The 18,496-nt window shown below is 47.2% G+C and overlaps 1 protein-coding gene across 19 annotated transcripts in view; it reads right to left on the bottom strand.

Moving 5' to 3' along the window:
- Positions 1-18,496, bottom strand: part of PCBP3 (poly(rC) binding protein 3) — a 376,369-nt gene that overhangs the window by 149,778 nt on the left and 208,095 nt on the right. For all 19 annotated transcript variants that reach the window (XM_020973415.2, XM_020973418.2, XM_020973433.2 and 16 more), the window contains exon 2: positions 3,175-3,266. The gene's annotated coding sequence lies outside the window, so the exon portion shown is untranslated. The remainder of the gene's footprint in view (positions 1-3,174; positions 3,267-18,496) is intronic.

Here is an 18,496-nt window from a genome sequence, read left to right as displayed (position 1 = left end):
AAGCTCAGCTCCAGAAGGCCAGCCTGCTCCACAAGAGACCGATCTTCATGCACAGGAAGCATCTGCCTTGAGATAAAATCAAGATCCGCATCAGCACAAGATGGACATGCAGCAAATATTGCTGCATTGAGAGTCTGAGGACCCAGGCTGGAATCCCAGCTCTGCTCCTCAGCTTCTGGCTGACCATAGTCTCCTGGGCAATGAGGGGATTGGACATGGTGGCTTCTGAGGTTCCTAATCAGGGTTGAGAATCCTGAGTATTCTGCAAGCTTTCATCTCTGTAGTTTCCAATTGAACACTCATTTTCCAATGTAGTTTTCACTCACCCTAATTCTTGCTAGGTGGCTCAGGGGATGGAGTGCCAGGCCTGGAGTCAGGAAGACGAGAGTTCAAATCTGGGCTCAAATACTTACTAGCTGTGTGACCCTGGGCAAGTCACTTAACCCCATTTGCCTCAGTTTCCTCATCTATAAAATGAGCTGGAGAAGGAAATGGCAAACCTCTCCAGCATTTCTGCCAAGAAAATCCCAGATGGGGTCACAGAGAGTCTGACCTGGCTGAATGGACTCAACAACACTGCCCTGTGCCTGCCTTTGCTGTGAAGTAACTAAACAGCAAAGCACACATTGCCTGGGTTCAAAGGGCCCCGGGACGTTTGGTGTAAGGCTTCTCTCCCTGCTCATCCTCTGCTGGTGATGTTAGCACTTCAGCTGGGATGAGGGGCTTCACAGTGGTCAGCCATGGTCTCCAAGGTAGGCTGGCCACCCACCCCATGGAATGAATTATCTGGCTTGTTGCCTTTGTGGGGTGGGGTGAAACCTCCTCTCCCACATCCTCTATCAGCCTTTCCAAGAAGAGCCAGCCTTCTGTTCAGCTGCAGTTTCTCGAGCTCATGGTGGGTCTTAAGGTGGGGCTCATAAATCTGAAAAAATGCACCTGCACCCCGACGCGAGCATAGCAGCAACCTCAGCATTGCCGCGGCTCCTCCATTCCTCTGGTAAGATGCAATTCCTTCATTAAGATCCAGCTGAGTGGGCTTTCTTGGAGCCCCTCACACCTGGGCTTCCAACGTCTCCTCTAGATGCTTTTGGCCAGACCATCCCCCATGCCTGAAATGCAGCTCCTGTTCACCACCCTCTTCCCAGGCTCTCCAGCTCCCTTCAGATCCCAGGTCAAGAGCCAGAGCCTACAGAGATCTTTCATGCCCCCTGCCCCAGCTGCAAGGAGTCTCCCACCCGTCAAAATCACATTGTGCATACTTTGTATATCCTTATGCTTTTACCTGTGGCTTCCCTGTTAAAACGTAATCTCCCTGAGGACAGGAACTGTTAAAATGTTATTGTCTCAGTATCTCCAGCACCTAGCCCAGTGCCTGGCATAGCAGGCGCTTAATGAATACTACCGAATACTTACTACTGGTGTTTACTTAGAAAACAAGAGAGAAGAACTCCCTGTATATAAAAGTAAAACTTCCGCATTTGCTCAGTGGTGGGAATGCAAGCTCCCTGAGGGCAGGAAGCATCTCCTTTTCGTCTTTGTATTCCTGGGCCTAGCACAGCGACTGAAGCATAGCAGGTGCTTAATACATGCCGGCTCCTTGGTTGGAGAAAGCTCCTACTGGGCAAGTCTATCGGAGGTTGATTGCAGGGGCAGAGGGGCAGCTGTTTTCTGTGTGTTGGACTGGGTTCATGGTTGCCATGCCCCCAAGCCTCAGCTGTGGCCCTTCTGTGGCCCTGAGGACCCCCAGGGCCTTCCCATCTGCCTTTCAGCTGAACTTGCCCCTTTGTTCTCTCCCCGATAGAACAGGGCCCGGGCCAGGGCCTGGGCGAGAGCTGGCCTGTCTCCCTTTTGCCTTCATGTCCCCTTCATTTGGTAAAGGGCTTGGTGCACAGTAGGTGTTCCATAAACGCTCTTTCATTCATTAGCTCCTGCTCTCATTCCTCGCCCATGGGCCAGCTTGCTGGTGAGGACATTGTCTGTCCTCATAGGACCATAGATTAGGAATCAGAAGGGACCCTAGTGGTTGTCTAGTCTACCATCATCATTAAGTTTCTGTCTCAGTGTTTCCAGAGAAGGGGACTGAGGGCCGGGCATGTCCAGGGACTTACCTCAGTGGTCAGTAGCAGAGCTGGTATTCCCACCGAGGCCCTTTGAACTCAAAGCCAGCACATCTCCCATTGGGCCAGCCCTTGGACTCAGCCCATCACCCTGACCATAGGAAAAGTCTTTCCAAGCTGGCAGAGCCAGCCCAAGGCCTCACCTCTGAGAGCCCAGGATCACCTCTGTGGCATGAGGCAATACCAGAGCACATCTAAGGAAAAGGCCTCATGTTGGGGTCTGGGGAAGTCACAGGGGGATGAGAAGTAGTCTCTATCTTCCTGAATCTGGAAGACCCATTGTCCTGACAGCCAGAAGTACAACCATCTACAACACGAAGAAGATGGTGGAAACCTGAGATGCGAGTGGTAGGAAGAGGGACAAGAATCCTGAAGGAATCACACCCTGATGGGGGCTTCAGGAAACGGAGATGCGGCATCTGAGAAGGGGCTTGGAGGGAGGGAGGGGGATTCACCCAAAGGGAACAAAATCATGACTCTGCCAGCGAATTAATGAATCAATGACTCAATGAATTAACAAACCGAGGCAGAGCAGAGGAGAAGCTGGAGATGGCTCAGGGAATGGGGGTCAGTGCAGCTTCTGCCTGGGAGGGGCAAGCTGCATGGGAAGGGGAGTCATGGGAGACCGAGGATGCCAGAAGTACAAAAAGGATCCGCCTATCTGGGGAAACACCGCAGATCTGGGCTCATGTGCGGCAGGAAGCCCCTGGCTACCAAATAGTGAGAAAATCGAAACCATAACCTCAGTACTCTGCCTATGCAGAGCTTGTCCAATGACTGCCCCTGACTCAAGCCTCCCCTCTGTAAAATGGGCATAAAAATACTTTCACCCTAGCTTGGTAAACCTTGTTGAGAGATGTAAGGGATCATAGCCATGAGCTGTTGGCTGCGGCTCCTCCCCCGCCCCCCAACAACCCCACAAATGGCTCTTGTGTATTTTCCTAACATGTTTTGAAGCTTGCATTCCTGTTTCTGGGGTGCTGGCACACTAACAAGTGATCCCAGGGGTCTGGAACCCTGGGGGCCAAAGAGTCAAAGCCCCAACCTCCTGACTCACCCGTGTCCAGATGGCGCTTCCCAAGGGTGGACGTCTTCTTACATAGGGATTCAGCAGAGCCAATGATTTGTATCTGTGCAGCTGACGGGGACCTGGGGACAAAGTGGAACATTACCTTCGGGATGTTGGACATGTTAGGGCATCAACTAAGAGAAGGCGGCAGTGGGGAGCGTAGAAGGAGCTGGGGAGAAACGCTCTAGACTGAGGGTGAATCAGACACCGGTCAAAAGAGGAGGAGATTGGGTCAGATGGAGATGCCGCTGCCATCTGAGGAGCTGACAAGAAGTGAGATGCCTGCCCCGGCAGCTGAAGATGCCAGCTGGTGTCAACCGAACATCCCTGGGACCATCTCTGGGATCAGCCGTGGGCCTGCCTTCCGCAGGACACAGAGGGGGCTTTTGACACAGGCCCTGGAAGGCAGAGCAGGTTTTACAAAGGTACCAAGGAAGGTGCCGCTGACTTCAGGTGCCTCCCTCCCCACCGCCCTCCTCAGTCCTACCTTGCTTCAGACTACCCCCATTACAACCCTCTGCAGTAGCTGCGTCCAGAGTGGATAGAGCACTGCTTCTGGAGTCAGGAGGGCCCGAGTTCAAATCTGGCCTTGAGAACTGACTAGTAGGGCCCTGTGCAAGTCATTTAGCCACTGTTTGCCTCAGTTTCCTCTTCTGTCAAATAAGGATAATAGCATCTACCTTTCTGGCCTCTCCAAAGGTATTGTGATCATCAGAGTAAATCGTGTTCAGGAGCATCCTTTGTTTCCAGGATGCCCTTCAAGAGCATCTGTGGACCTGATAGGGGAGTCATTGCTACCCTTGAACAGAGCAGTGAGTGGCATAGTGGTGCTGAAGGTAGAAAGCTGCCTTCAAAAGCCAGGAGACCCTGGGTTCAAATCCTCTCTCTAATACAACCAAGCCATGGGACTCTTGGACAAGTTTCTTTGCCTGTATATGTGTTCTAGAATGTTCTAGAACAGCTGTGACCTGTATTACTGAGAGAAGGTCTTCCTTGGGATCTCCCCATACCCACAAAATTATAGGTGGCCCCCACAGACAAACCAACAACGTGCCAGGTGTCATTCTCTGAGGTTAGCCAACCAAGCTGTAAAAAGACTAAGTTGGGTATGGGGGGAGGGATGGAGGTTGGGCTGGGGAGACAGACCCTGCTTTGGAGGGGCCAGACTCCGAGCAGCACTGGGGGCCCAGGCCCATTGGCCCAGTGCAAAGCTCATTCCCTGCGTCACGGGTCTGGGTAAGGACTTCACCTAAGAGCTTCACACAGTGGCATGGGTGGCAGTCATGGGCCCATAAGAGCTGCACTCTCCACTTTGTCAGGCACTTGCCCCTGATGGGAATTTTTTCTCATTTCCTCTCTTCCTCAGATGTAATTTTAAAAATTAATTAAGTAAAATGGACACTATTTCAAAAATCATCCCAGTAGCCATATCTTCAATGCAGTTTGCAAAAAAGTAGAAAATTTCCTTAATATCTCCTTAAAAATTCATGTTTTCCTGGCCTTTCTTGGCACCCTCTTCCTGACAGTGCCATTAGGAAGAAAATGGTCTGACTGTGATCCGTGTGTTCTTTTGGAACATCTATTATTTTAGAAACTTTGAAAGGACACCGCGTCCTCCAGAAGCCATCACCTCACTGCCTGCACTGGCAGAATCCGAGGCTGTGCAGCCTGTGATGGACAGAACCTCAGGACAGGGGCAAGGCTCAGCCAGCCCCTGGGGCCTGTGTCTTCAGAGGGAGGTCCTTGCCCCTGCCCAGCTGGGGCTGAGGGTCCTGAAGCTGCTTCAGGTGGGGGCAACTTACTGAAACTCAAGGAGAGTTTTCTTCTTCAGTGGATGTGGCAACTCAGATGGGGAAGGGGGGGAGAGCACAGAGGGGGTACAGAAGGATGCTTTCTCTCTGTGACCTCTGTTCCCATCATGCCACTCTGTGTTTTACACAAACAGAAGCAATGATTTAATATCTCAGTGAGCAAGCCATCAGAACAAATCATCTTCAAAGGGCAGAGCCTTCATTCCTGTCGCATCACCTCCTGGGCACAGCCTGGCCAAGAAGAGCCTGTCCACGCATGCACACGCACACATATAAACACACTCAGAGATGTGTGTGTGTGTGTGTGTGTGTGTGTGTGTGTGTGTGTGTGTGTGTGAATGTATCAGTGTGACTGGCTTTCAATCTTTTCCTGCTCTTAATGAACCATTAGGCCTCCTCCTGAAGGCTTAGGAAAGCAGAAAAGCACAGATTATCTCATTCAGAGAACGTTCCCAGTCACATGTTCCTGCTTCCAAGACAGATGCCTAGGAAAGCAGCTTTACCCAGGCAAGGCAACAGAACAGAAAAGGAAAGTAGTGGCCTGAAGCCATCCCCATCTTGACAAAGATTAACTGAAAAAAAACAGGCAGTCTGTGTGCGGAGCTGCCACCCCCCAGGTGGACACCCTAGGAGTGGAGATGCTGTCTTTCTGGGGAGATGAGATCAAATTCAAAGGTTTCTGGGCTGACACCTGTAAGTCCTGCTAGAAAAGGCATTAAAAATCAACATTTTTATCCTGACGAGAAGACTCAGTCACCCTTGAAGAAGGCAGAGCAGAACTAGCTCAGTGTGGACCAACATAAAAGGACACCCTTTTTCTTCCTGAGGCCTAGCACTTCTTTGATCTTTGTTAAGTGAAATCCCCTCCCTGCTAGAGGTGGCTTAGGTAAATGCCCAATGGCCCAGCCAGGCCTGTGTTCTGGAGCTGAGAGGAAGGTCTGACCAGCCTGACAAAACCTAATCCAAGACAACTGGACCATGGCTGGTGTGGGCCACTCACCTTGGAGGCATTTGTCCTGTTGTTTTGACCCTCTGTGCATGTCCTTAGATGGGAGGGAAGAGTGAGGAAAGCCAAGGCAGTGTCTGGAAGGCCAGAATGATATGACAATGTCTATGGGGGTCTTCCAGGGAGCCAGGGCTAGGGATGCCTGCAGAGGTACGGAGCCACGTCTGGTCAGACTGGGCCAAGCCAAGATCGTGGGAAGGGAGGAAGAGGGTACCTGACAGAGAGGAAGGTGGCCCCAGTGGGACACAAGGAAAAGGACAGATAGAGTGGGCAAATTTGGCGTTGTCAGCGCCAGGCAAGACATGCAGTCTCAGACTGAAGGCCCCAATGTAGCATCAGGTCAGAGTGGATGTCTGGGCCGAGATCTGGGCTATGTGGGACTGAGCTCATGGTGGGTTAGAGAACCTTCAAAGAAAGAAGTCCAGGTGCCCCGACTCCCTCAAGACCTAGTGGTACCATCAGCCTTCCCCCCCCCCCCAGGGCATTCATGATCTTCCCAGACTCAGCCCGAAACCTCCAGAAGGGAGAAGCCACAAAGAACAGGCAGAGAGGGGCTGCAAGCCAGGGGGGATGGCAAGGTCCCACCCCAAGAGACTGGAGGGCCCAGGAAACTGCAGCACTTCCCAGGCTTTTCACTTAGCCTCTCTCCACCTCACCTCACCCAGTCATTCCCCTTCCTCTAAGCTTTGCTTCATCTCAATTTAGTTCCTGCAAGTATTGATCAAGCTTCTGAGCCTGTATTACAAAGACCAAAACAATGCAGTCCTCACTCCACTGGCAATACAAAGAAAGGCAAACAGGGGGCCTGCTTTCATTGAGCTTCCATTCCACTGGGGAAAAGGATTTGGGAATCATTAGATCATACCAGGGCCACACAGACAAGATAGAGGGCGATCTCAGGGGGAGGGCTACCAATGAGGTGGCATAATGGATCAAGCAGTGGACTGATTCCAAAAGATCTGAGTTCAAATTCTGACCACCTCTACCTATGATGTGACCCTGGACATTCTAGCTTTAGATCCTAAGACTTCAGTGATAATGAAAAATGCCCCAACTCCAAAAGCTTGTTGGATGTTTTAACTCTGTCTTCAGTGATGCTGGAGTTGAAAGCACCTGGAAGAATCTCCGTGCCATCATTCCCAATGCCAATTACTCTGAGGCCACGCTGCAGGGGCTCCTGTGGGAGCAGTTTGTAAGAGGACCTAGGAGAAGAGAGGCTGAGGGGAATCCAGTTAGAGAGAAAGGTGTGGCAGCAGGGGAAGGAAGATTCTGACCCAAGAAACCTTTGATGTGGGAATCATAAGGATTCATAGAGGAGAAGGAGAGGGGAGAAGGGGAGAGACAGGGAAGGAGTGAGGGAGGAAGAGAGAGGGGAGAGAGAGACAGACAGAGATAGAGAGACAGAGAGGGACAGAGAGAGAGGGAGGAGGAAGAGATGGAGAGGGGGGAGTCAACAATCATTGCAACAATCAGTATTGTTAATATTATTCTTATTCATTCATATTCTGGTGGTTTGGGGTGTAGACACGTGGAGGTCCCTACCTCACCACCTCAGAAGTGCTACAAGATATTTACCGGCTGTCCTTTCTACAGCCTTGGACAGCTCTGCCTCACAAATGAAAAGATGAGAGACCGCTGTAGGCCAACTTACATGGAGTCCCTGCTGAAGCAGGAGCAGAGCCGGACTTGTCCCCTCTAGCACTAAAGACGCATATGTTGTGACGGCCCCAGGGCAAGGCCATTCTGCACGGTGGACCTACGGGCTCCGAAGCCTCCATGCCTGCCGCTGGCATAGCAGCGCAAGGAGGACTGCTCACACTCCCGCAGTCTCTGCTGATCTGTGTGAATGTTCCCTCAGCCAGGCAGGACCCAAAAGGGTCCTGGCCCATCCGGAGTATCTCACACTTCACAACTGTTCCAATTGACATTTTTTTTTCTTTAAGAGACTTATTAAAAGCTGTATGCTTCTGCAGCTAGCCACCAACATGTTAAACAGCTGTGATGTGTTCCCAAGGGGCATTCATTAACAGTTGAACTTAGACACCTCCTTCTTCCCAGTCCATGACCTAAAATGATCCTAATTCCCACCCAAATCAATCTCAGATCAGGGGCCTGGGACTCCTTTGCCTTTTATGGGTAAAACTATCACGGTCTCTCTCCTTCTCCCTGAATCCTGAGGATTCCCATTCAAAACCTGCTGCTGTTGACATATCCTTTCCCTTGTTAACATTCCCTGAACTTTTCATCAATAAATAAGCATTTATTAAGCAATTACTGTATGCCAGGCACTGTGCCAAGTGCTGGGGGTTTGATGAAAAGTGGTCTCTGCTCTCAAGATCCTCACAGTCTAATGGGGGACAAAGTAGCAAACTATTGTGCATAAATGCAGAACCAGAGGGAGGTAGTCTCAGAGGGAAGGTGCTAGCCACGGAGGGGACTGGGAAGGGCCTCGTCCAAGGGGTGAGGCTCCAGCTGAGTCTGGAAGGAGGCCAGGAGGCAGAGGTAGTGTCTGTGTAAGGACCAGCAAGGAGGGCAGTGTTGTTGGATTGCAGAGTATGTGGAGAGAAGTCAGCAGATGAAGACCAGAAAGGTAGAAAGGAGACAGGTTAGGAAGGGCTTTAAAAGCCAAACAGAAGACTTCATATTTAATAAGGAGCCACTGCGGTTTATCGAGCAGGAGTGGGGGAAGATGACATGGCAAGACTTGTGCTTTCAGAAGATTGCTTTGGTAGCTCAGTGGGGGATGAACTAGATGGGGAGAGATGGAGGCAGGCAGACCCCCCAGGAGCTGTGGCCATAGTCCAGGGGAGAGGTGATGAAAGCCTGCACCAGGTAGGGGCAAGGTCAGAGGAGAGGAGGAGGCAGAATCTAGAGATACTGTGAAAAGAGAAATGATGGGGGGGGGCAGCTAGGTGGCACAATGGATAGAGCACCAGCCCTGAAGTCAGGAGGACCTGAGTTCAAATCCAGCCTCAGACCCAACACTTGACACTTACTAGCTGGGTGACCTTGGGCAAGTCACTTAACCCCAATTGCCTAAAAAAGCCAAAAAAAATTAAAAAAAAAAAAGAAAAGAGAAATGACGAGACTTAAAGACAGTGGATATGTGAGGTGAGCATAGGTGAGAAGGCAAAGCTGACAAGTTTTAAGCCTGGGTGACTAAGAGGATGTTGGTGCCCTCAAAAGGAATAGGGTGTTAGGAACAGGGGATGGCCAGATCCAGTGAGGGGTTTTGGTGAGTGTTTTTCTTTGAATGAGGGACACATAGAAATGTTTATAGGAAGCGGCCAATAGACTGATGATAAATGAAATAAATGACAGAGAGGGCAATCTGCTGGAGAAGATGAGATGGAATGGGGTCACTTGTGCATATAGAGGAGTGAGGCAAGAATGAAGGAGGAGATGGTGAAGGGAGATATCTGAGTGGTATGAGATGAAGAGGACGGGAGAAGAGGGAACCCACAAGGCATGGCCTGAAGTTTTTCAGTGAAATATCAGGCAAAGTTCTCAACTGAGAGGTTGGAAAGAGGGATAGCAATGGAGGTTTGAAGAGAGATGGAAAAGCTTGGAAAAAGCAATGTGGTGAGGGGGATAATGAATTGATTAGGATGTATAAAAAGATTGTCTTGCCACAGTTGAGACCCCAGTTGAAATTATGGAACATAAATTTGTTGTGGACCCAGATAGGTTTGTGATTTTCTACAGCTTTATTCAGCACATGTGAGTAGAAGTGATAGCAGTGGATGGTGGGAGTAATCGAAGGTTAGGGTTGGCCATGATTGGTGATAGGATAAGGGGGCAAGGAGTTAGAGTCTAGAACTTTTGCATCTGAACTGGCTCACCAAATGGTCCAAGTAAGTATTTACAGGTATTTATTGTACCTTGGAAAGAATTGAGAGATGGAGGGATTGGAGGTCATGTTGAGAATGACATTCAGGGTTACAAGGCAGAAAGAAAGATGGAATGATAAAAGATAATGATCAATAAAGGGATTTCAGAGTTAACATGGAGTATGGAAGTAGAACATGTGTAATGACAAGATTAAGAATATGTGAAGTAAAATGGAGGAGTAGGTCACGGGGAATAAGCAGATTCAGGAAATAAGTTAGAATATTGGAAATTTCAATATGTATGTTGAAGTTCCCCAGTGTGAAGGGAGGAAAGACTGTGAGCCAGGCACTGAACATTGAGGAAGGAAGAAGAATGTCCTGGGAATTGCTAGATGACAGCCCCTAGAATCTTGACTGTGTGATAAATTTAGATTGAATAAACCTCAAAGAAAGACAGGTTACTGACAAAGAGTAATAGTCTGGAAGTAGAAATGGATAGTAAGGAGTATTTCAACTCTTTCATCTCACCTAGTGAGTCAGGGGGTATGAGTGAAAATCTAACCGGTGCTGGACAGGGTGACCAAAGATGCAGTGTTATCGGGAGGTAGTTAGGGCTCAGTGAAAACAAAAAGATGGAGGGAAGCAAAAGGAAAAAGATTTAAGATGAAAGCAAGTTTGTTAATTATGGAACAAGCATTCTAGAGAGCACAGCAGAAAGGGTAGGTAGATTTAGAGTCGAACTTTAGTAGGCTTGGGTTATGGAGAAGAAAGGAGCAGATAGTGAGAAATGGGGAGCACGATTTGTATAATGTTGGCTGGTTTCATAATCACTGAGATTGAGAGAGAATGTGAGGTTAATAATATGCCAAACATTGAGGAATAAATCTAGGCAGATTGTCTGTGGCTGGAGGGGTTTATTGAGGGTAGCAGGTGATTAAACTGCTCAAGATCTTCCTTTCCAGTATAATTTCATGGCAACCTTACTCTATTCATCTCAGCCTTAGACTTCTTATATCTGCATCAAGAAAGAAAGAAAGAAAGAAAGAAAGAAAGAAAGAAAGAAAGAAAGAAAGAAAGAAAGGAAGGAAGGAAGGAAGGAAGGAAGGAAGGAAGGAAGGAAGGAAGGAAGGAAGGAAGGAAGGAAGGAAGGAAGGAAGAAAGAAAAAAAGGAAGGAAGAAGAGGGAGGGAAGAGAGCAATTTCCATCCTTTTTTCCACTTTAAATGGGGAGGGGACTATGACGCTCAAGGTTATCACTACTCTATGCGAGTAAACAGTGAGCCTTCAGAGAACCTTGTCCAGCATGTGCCAGCTACCCAGCTTCAAAGATGTGGTGGCTCTGCTATCTGGTATTCAGCTGTTGTCCAGGCTGGTACCTGATATTCAAACTATTCCCCATAAATACAGAGAAATGCTTGTCAGGTGAAGTCAGGAAAGTAAATGAAACTCCCATACGGTCAAATCCCTCTATCCCAAATGGGTACATACCCCAAATGGGTATGACTGTACCTAGTAAAGGTTCGTTGGAGGAAATCTTGTTAAGCAAACTTCTTCAAGGGACCAGAAATGACGTTGAGGGCCTGGTGTGTGTGGCAAGGTGTATTCTACTCCTCACTGTATAGACCTGGCAGTTTCATAATTAATGGCATCTTCCAGCTCTGTGAGTAAGGTCTTAGAAGAACCTCCTCCCTGCCTCCAAATGACCTTAGGAATTCTGGTCCCCCACAGATTTAGGGCACAGAAGACTCAATGGTAGATGGAAAGGGATGAAGGCTTACTCTGCCAACAGGCTGCTTAGCCAGTTTGTAGGTCTGGAATGAATTAATTCTTCCAGAAGCCCCCTCTCCTATTGCCTTACTAAACTGAGCTCATTAAGATGAAGGCATTCTCTAAACCAGCTCAGTAAGTCATTTCAGGGACCTCTCTCCCTGCCTGCCCAATGACACTTTGTTGGCCTGGCCCAGCCCTTTTCCCATTTGAGAATCTGGGGTGACTGTTTCCACCACTGACTTTTCTGAAGCTGCTTCTGCAGAGATGAGTTGTGTTGGCAGGTGACAGGGATAGAGAAGGCCTTTGGGAATGTCTAGGACTGTTTGGTTAAATCTAAGCAGATGTTTAAAAAATACATTACAGAATCCTGGCCCTTGGCTGTTCTGTGCTTTATTCAATTCTAGGGAATGTCATGAAGGATTTTGTATGGGCTCAGTAAGTGGGAAGGAATGACAAAGCTGCATTTATGGTAGGTAAAGAAGGCAATGATTAAAGTAACATAACAACAATAGCAATATTTCCTTGTCTGAGGAAGATTCTACTTAACTCCATTGAAAAAGATGAAAACAAGGTATCTATAGTAACATCTCTTTCCAAATCCAGCTCATTGTGTGTGGGACTGACAGGGTGAGGAGAGGGGGGTGGGAAGAAAGGGCAAAGAAGGGAAATGCCTACCAGGCTGGAGAATATTGGGGACAAAATGTACCCTGAGCCTGCTATGGTTCTCATACAGACCTGCCATGGGTCCTGAAGTGTTGGCAAATTGGGCACTAGCAACTGGAACAGTACCCCACCAATGGCATGCAACTGTTCCTAAAAGTTAAAGAGATGGGGGAGCAATGATTCCCATCCTGGCCTGACTTGCAACCATCAAAATGATCAGCTTGACATGGAGGACAGGGAGCATATGGTGCTCTTTTGTGCTCTGGTACCACAAGAAAGTAAGAAAAGCCAGAATAAAACACAAATGCCAGGTGAAAATATGGAGTCTGGATCAGCAGTCTGAAAACCTGAGTCCACATCTTGAACCTGATTCATGTTACCTTAGGCAAGTTACTTAACTCCTGTGGGCCTCCATTTCCTTCCCTATAAAATGAGGCACTTGAGTTCAATCAGCTCTCGGGCCTCTCCCAGCTCTGATATATAATCATGAGTGACTTAGCCTCTCTGGGCCTCAGTTTCCTCATCTGTAAAATGAGAAGATTGAATTGGATGACTTCTAAGGACCCTACCAGCTCTGGGCCTATGACCCTAATGTCTAATGACCAACAGCTTAACTGCTGGAAATCCTTCCATGCAGGCGCTATCAACTACTAACTTGGGCAGACCAAGAGGATTCATGAAACGGACTGGCGACATGACCACTCTCATTATGTGCCAGTTCTGTGCCATGAGAAAACTGGAAACACCTTACCCATTATAGGCAAGGCCTCCACACTCCCTCATGCCAACAGTACCCTCAGCTCCAAGTCATGTGACAATGTGCTGCCAAGCAGTGCAGGGCAATCATAAGATGTCACTTCATCCCTAAGGCAGGAGTTGAAATTAGAGATGAGCTCAGCAGTTGTTGAAATCTGAAGAGGAAAAAATTGAGGAACTAGAGGCCACTTAAAACTTCAGTTAATATAAACTTCAAAAACTATGACCAATTATGAAACCAGTGGGAAAAATCAACAAACATATCTCAAATGACTTTGAAAAGGAGATGGATATACTTGGACTGGAATTCCAAAAAAAACCCTCTTTGAGTTGGATGGTATGACTCCAACAAGTAGACCAACTATCCTAAAAAGAAAAATTCAAAGACTCTGGACCTTGCTATCATCAACATGAGGACCATCCACAAAGCAGATGTTGAATGACACCCTGGCAGAAGCAACTTGAGAGTGCTCTTGAGGCTATGTAGAAGGCCCTGGAAGACACTGTCAGTGTCTGGCTTGGTATACACTGTAGAGACCTTGAATGCCCTTTTGGTCAATTAAAGACAACAAAAAGAAACCTGAAGAACTGAATCTAGCAAACAAAAGCAGACCAAAACACATAGTCTGAGTGCCATAGGAAGCAACTGGAAGCAAATGGTTCAGGCCATTCCAACTTGCCTCCAGAGGCTTAAAAAGCAAAGAAATCAGAGCTGAGAGAAGACTCCAAAAGAGTTGTATTCCAAGATTTCAGGTGGTTTATGTGGTCAGAAGAAACTCAACACAATAAAAATGCCTGTTTGATCTAAAGAGAACTCCAAAGCTCACGCACCACTAATATAATGAGTGACAGCCCTGTTATGTGAAGGAGTCCCATAGGACTGATTGAAATGCTGCATTTACATCTCTGCATTGCTGCATCACTGGGCCAAGTGAGATCCATCATCACTGGCTCAAATGCTTCAGAAAGGACCAGCAGAGCATCTTTGCAGCTTCCTCTCAGATGCAGTTTATTTCGTCTTTCTTAAGGCATCACAGGTTTATCACCAAAAACAACACCACAGATTCTTCTGAGTTATGCATTTATGTACTTTATTATAATGTATTAGGAGGTTAAAATTTTTTAAAAAAAAGCTCTATAAACACAGATAAGAAAATAAAATAATATATGGGCTGTTAAGAAAAAAGGGTGAGCCGAAGAGTCTCAGGAGTATAAAAAGCAGCTTGTTTTCTCTTCAGTAATGATTAAACAAACCTAGCGCCACACCATAACACCCACACTGCCTTTACTGACTATCACAAAGCCTTTGACTCAGTCCCACACTCATGACTTATTCACATACAAAATATAGTGAGGACACTAGAATATTATTTAAAACAGACCACTTACCCAATGTTGTCAGGAAGAATTCATGCAAAATACAGCATTTTTCAAGGAGACTTTTTAAAGTCCATTATGGTTCTGCCTGTTCTTCCATCTATTATCATCCCTCCTAAACAGAACTATATATAGCACTTCACATTCTAACAAAAGAATGATAAAATGTCTTATTAATAACTCAGTGTACATGGATGACAGCAAACTGTACAGTTATCCTGAAAAATACATGTAACAATTCTTTCATCTCATGGAATCATTCTTGAGTGATAGCAAAATATCATTTGGACTTGATAAAAGTAAGATTCTTACCATATGTCAAAGAAGGCAGAAGCTGAAGGCTTTGGGTGTGAATCTAAAGGTCACACTGAGCCAACAGACGATGGTCATGACTATGAATGCCTTCGCTTCTGCCCCATTGGACACACCAAGCAGACACTATGGATGGACACAGATTTACTGAAACTAGAGATGAAAAGGAAGAACACTCTCAAGGCAATGATCACCTCTGCGATATCAGTCTGAATTGACACTTTCAGAAGTGAGAAATGAACCATAGCAGACGTGGAAAGCATTCCAACAAAAAATAAACATCTGGGAATAGGCCACCCAGGGCGCATCACCTTAAAGCAACTCTAGAAAAAAATGAATATTTCATCACAAAGAGAGGAAGAGAATTGATAGATATTCTCAGAGCATGTGATAAAGTGGGTTCAAGCCCTGATTCTGACACATTCTAGCCATGTGATTCCACACAAATGACTTCCCCTCTCAGGGTTCTAGACCAGTCTCTAAATTTATAAGTTGCAGGGAAAAGGCTGACTTACATTTCCCTGGGAATTTGAAATCACTCGTCCAGCCCTCTCTCTATCCAACCAAGACTTCTACGATATTAATGAAGCATAGAATCTATCATCTTAAGGTAGTAACAGAGAGATGAACATGATCTCATTGAAAGAAAAGAAGGGGAAGAGAAATGATAGTCTCAGAGCCCAGAGTGGACAAACTGGGTGACTCCATTGGGAGGAAGATAACATCCCTTCTCTTGGAGGTCGCGGCCATTGCCTGGCTACCCTGGCCAATTCTCTAGCCACTGCCTGCAGCTGTCGCCTGGTGCCCTGGTAAGCAGAAGACACAACTGCACCCTGTCCCAGGGAAAGAAGACACAGCAGTGGCAGAGTGGCCAACTTTGTCCAGCCAGCTGCTGGCACCAGCTCTGAGCTCCTCACTCCTGGGCTTCCACCAAGCAGGATGAGCATTATGTACCCAAGGAGAGGCTGTGCCAAGGATAGTTTGGTTAACGCCCAGTGGCACAGCAGGAGGACAGAACAAGCCCTTCTCTGCATTTCTGTGGTGCCCCTTAACAAATTGTTAACAGGGGGAATGGAGAAGCCCTGCACCATGGCACCCTTCAGTGATCAGTTTGCAGTAGACTACCCCTCCCCAGCCTGCATAGCTGTTAATTCTGATTTTCACCGATAACTTGAGCTTCTATGCCAACATCGCTTCTGGGTTCGAGAAAGTTGATGACTTTTTCACAAGACGCTTGACCCCACCATGTCATTTAAAGAAGGAATGACCTTTTATTGATGGCCTGGGCCCTACAACCCTCCTGCTCTTGGGCTTTCCATCCTGGATCATCTACTTGCCCTTTTCGTTTCCAATTTAATGCCTTTCATAAACGTTTGTTGACTGACACCTTCCCTGGCAGGTTCTCCTTGGGTCTCATGGATTGGGCTCTTTTGGCCAGTGTTCTAGGAACCTTGCTTTCCTTTGGCATATTCTTGCACCATCTGTCTGATGTTGTGTTCTGAAACCAGCACTTTCCTTGGTAGGATTAAACCTTCTGCCTAACTTCACACTTGCCTGTGAGCCCGTTTTTCTTACAATTTTGACTTGGCTTTTTATGTGAAATTTCTTGACCCTGTCAACTCAGGAACAAAAACCTAGAATTTATTACAGCTAGCATGGACACATTGCTCAGGCTGTGCATTTACATGGCACGTTAATCTTTGAAAAGGACCTCATACGTACTATCTTATTTTTATTCTCACAACAATGCTAGGGATAGCTGCTATTATTATCTTCATCTTATAGATGAGGAAACTGAGCCAATATAAGTGACTTTTCCAGGGTCATCCAGCTAGGAAGTGTCTGAGGTCAGATTTCAACTCAGGTCTTCTTGACTCCTGGTCTAGTGCCCTGTATAGTGTGGTACGTCTTAGCAACCCATGCAGCTGAGGGTCATAGATTTAGAGCAGTAAAGGGCTGTAGGGAACTTCTCATCCAACCCCATCATTTTCCAGAGGCTATAAATGAGGCCCAAGGTCACACCATTGGGAAATAGTAGAGCACAGCCATCTTTCTCCTGTATCACTGTGGGGAGGAGGACAGCTCCACTCGCTTCCTGTGATATATCCAGTTGAGTTCCCACAGGAATTTTTGGGCACTTACTCAGGGCCAGCCTCCCATGGCATCCCTCCCTCATCCTCTTTGGCCAAGGACTTTGCCTCATTCCTTTCCAAGGAGAAAATAAATTTGAGACTCTTCCCAGAGAGCACCACCTTCTCCATTCCTCTTCTCACCATGTTTAGAGGCTTCCTGGAGTTCCTCCTGTACTCCCTTCTCAGTGAAGACTGACTCTTCTCCTCACCAAGGCAAGGCCCTCTACATTTACCCTTGATCTGCACCCTCCTGGCTTCTCCAGAAGATCACCCACCTACATTATCATCACCACTTTCCCAAGATATCCACGCTGCTCCATCTCTGAATCTCTCTACACTATCCTACATCTCTCCACCTCTCAGCTAAACCTGAGGAAGCCGTCAACACCCAGGGACTCTGCTCATCTCCTCTCACTCACATCCATACCCTTTGCTGTCTGGCTTCCAGCCTCTTTACTGAAGGGAAGCTGCCCTCTTTAGAGTTACTGCTTATGTCTTTACTGCCGAATCTCATGAGCTCTTCTCAGTCTTCCTCGTGACCTCTATGCAGCGCTGTATGCTGTTGATAACTATCCCCTCCTGGACACTCGTTCCTCCCTGTTTGCTCCTGGTTCTCCTATCTGTCTGGCCATTTCTTCTCAGTCTCCTTTGCCAATCCATGCTATAGCTATTAACTCTCTGTGTTTGTCCCCCAAGGTTCTGTGCTGGGTCCTCTTCTGTTCTCTCATTATATTATCTCACTTGGCAAGAACATCAGCTCCCATGGGATCAGTGGTCACCTCCATGCAGATGATTTCCAGATCTAAACATCTAGCCCTAGTAACTCTCCTGAGCTATGGTCACAAATCCCTCATTGTGTCTTGGACATCTCACAATGGACATCCAGTGGACATCTTAAACTGAACATGTCCAAAAGCAAACTCATGATCTTCCTCCACTACATTCTCCTTTCCTTCCAACTTGGTCATTATTCTCAGGGGTACCACCATCCTCTGCTTACCCAGGCTTGATATCATCCTTGGCCACTCACTCATACTCACCCCATATGTCCAACTTGTCACCAAAGTTTGTCATTTCTGCCTTCATGACATGCTGTCTCCTCCATTCTGACATAGGCTCCTTGAAGACATTTGCTTTGCTTTTGTTGACTTTGTGTCCTCAGTGCTTAGCCAAGTGCCTGGGACATAATGAGGACTTCATAAATGCTGACTGACTGACAAAGCATTTTCTATGGACTTTCTCAGTGCCAGGCATTGTGCCAGGTTCTTAGGCTACAAAAACACAAGTGAAATGGCCCCTGCCCTTGAGCAGTTTGTAAACTACTGCGCAGATACAATAATTGAGAGACAGGATAGTATGATGGATCTGGATGAAGTCATGGGATCTGGGTTCAAATCCTGAACCCAGAATTTGAGTGACCCAAAACAAGTCACTTTAACTCTCTGCGCCTCTGTTTCCTCACTTGTAAAATGAGGGGGTCTGAGTAAGTTACTATGAGGTCCCTTTTAGCTCTAACCTTGTGATCCTATGAATATGTGCAAAGAGAAAGAAACACATCACATACTCAGAGGAAACACAGAGCAAAGGATAATGAGGGACCATTATTGGCAGATACGAATACCAGAGGCTCTGGATGGGAAGGAGGCTGAACGGC

The sequence above is a fragment of the Phascolarctos cinereus genome, unplaced genomic scaffold (genome assembly GCF_003287225.1).
Source record: "Phascolarctos cinereus isolate Bilbo 61053 unplaced genomic scaffold, phaCin_HiC Scaffold_5;HRSCAF=322, whole genome shotgun sequence".
Classification (NCBI taxonomy): Eukaryota; Metazoa; Chordata; class Mammalia; order Diprotodontia; family Phascolarctidae; genus Phascolarctos; species Phascolarctos cinereus.
Note: the sequence above shows the minus strand (reverse complement) of the source record. Positions and strands in the feature narration are given on the sequence as shown.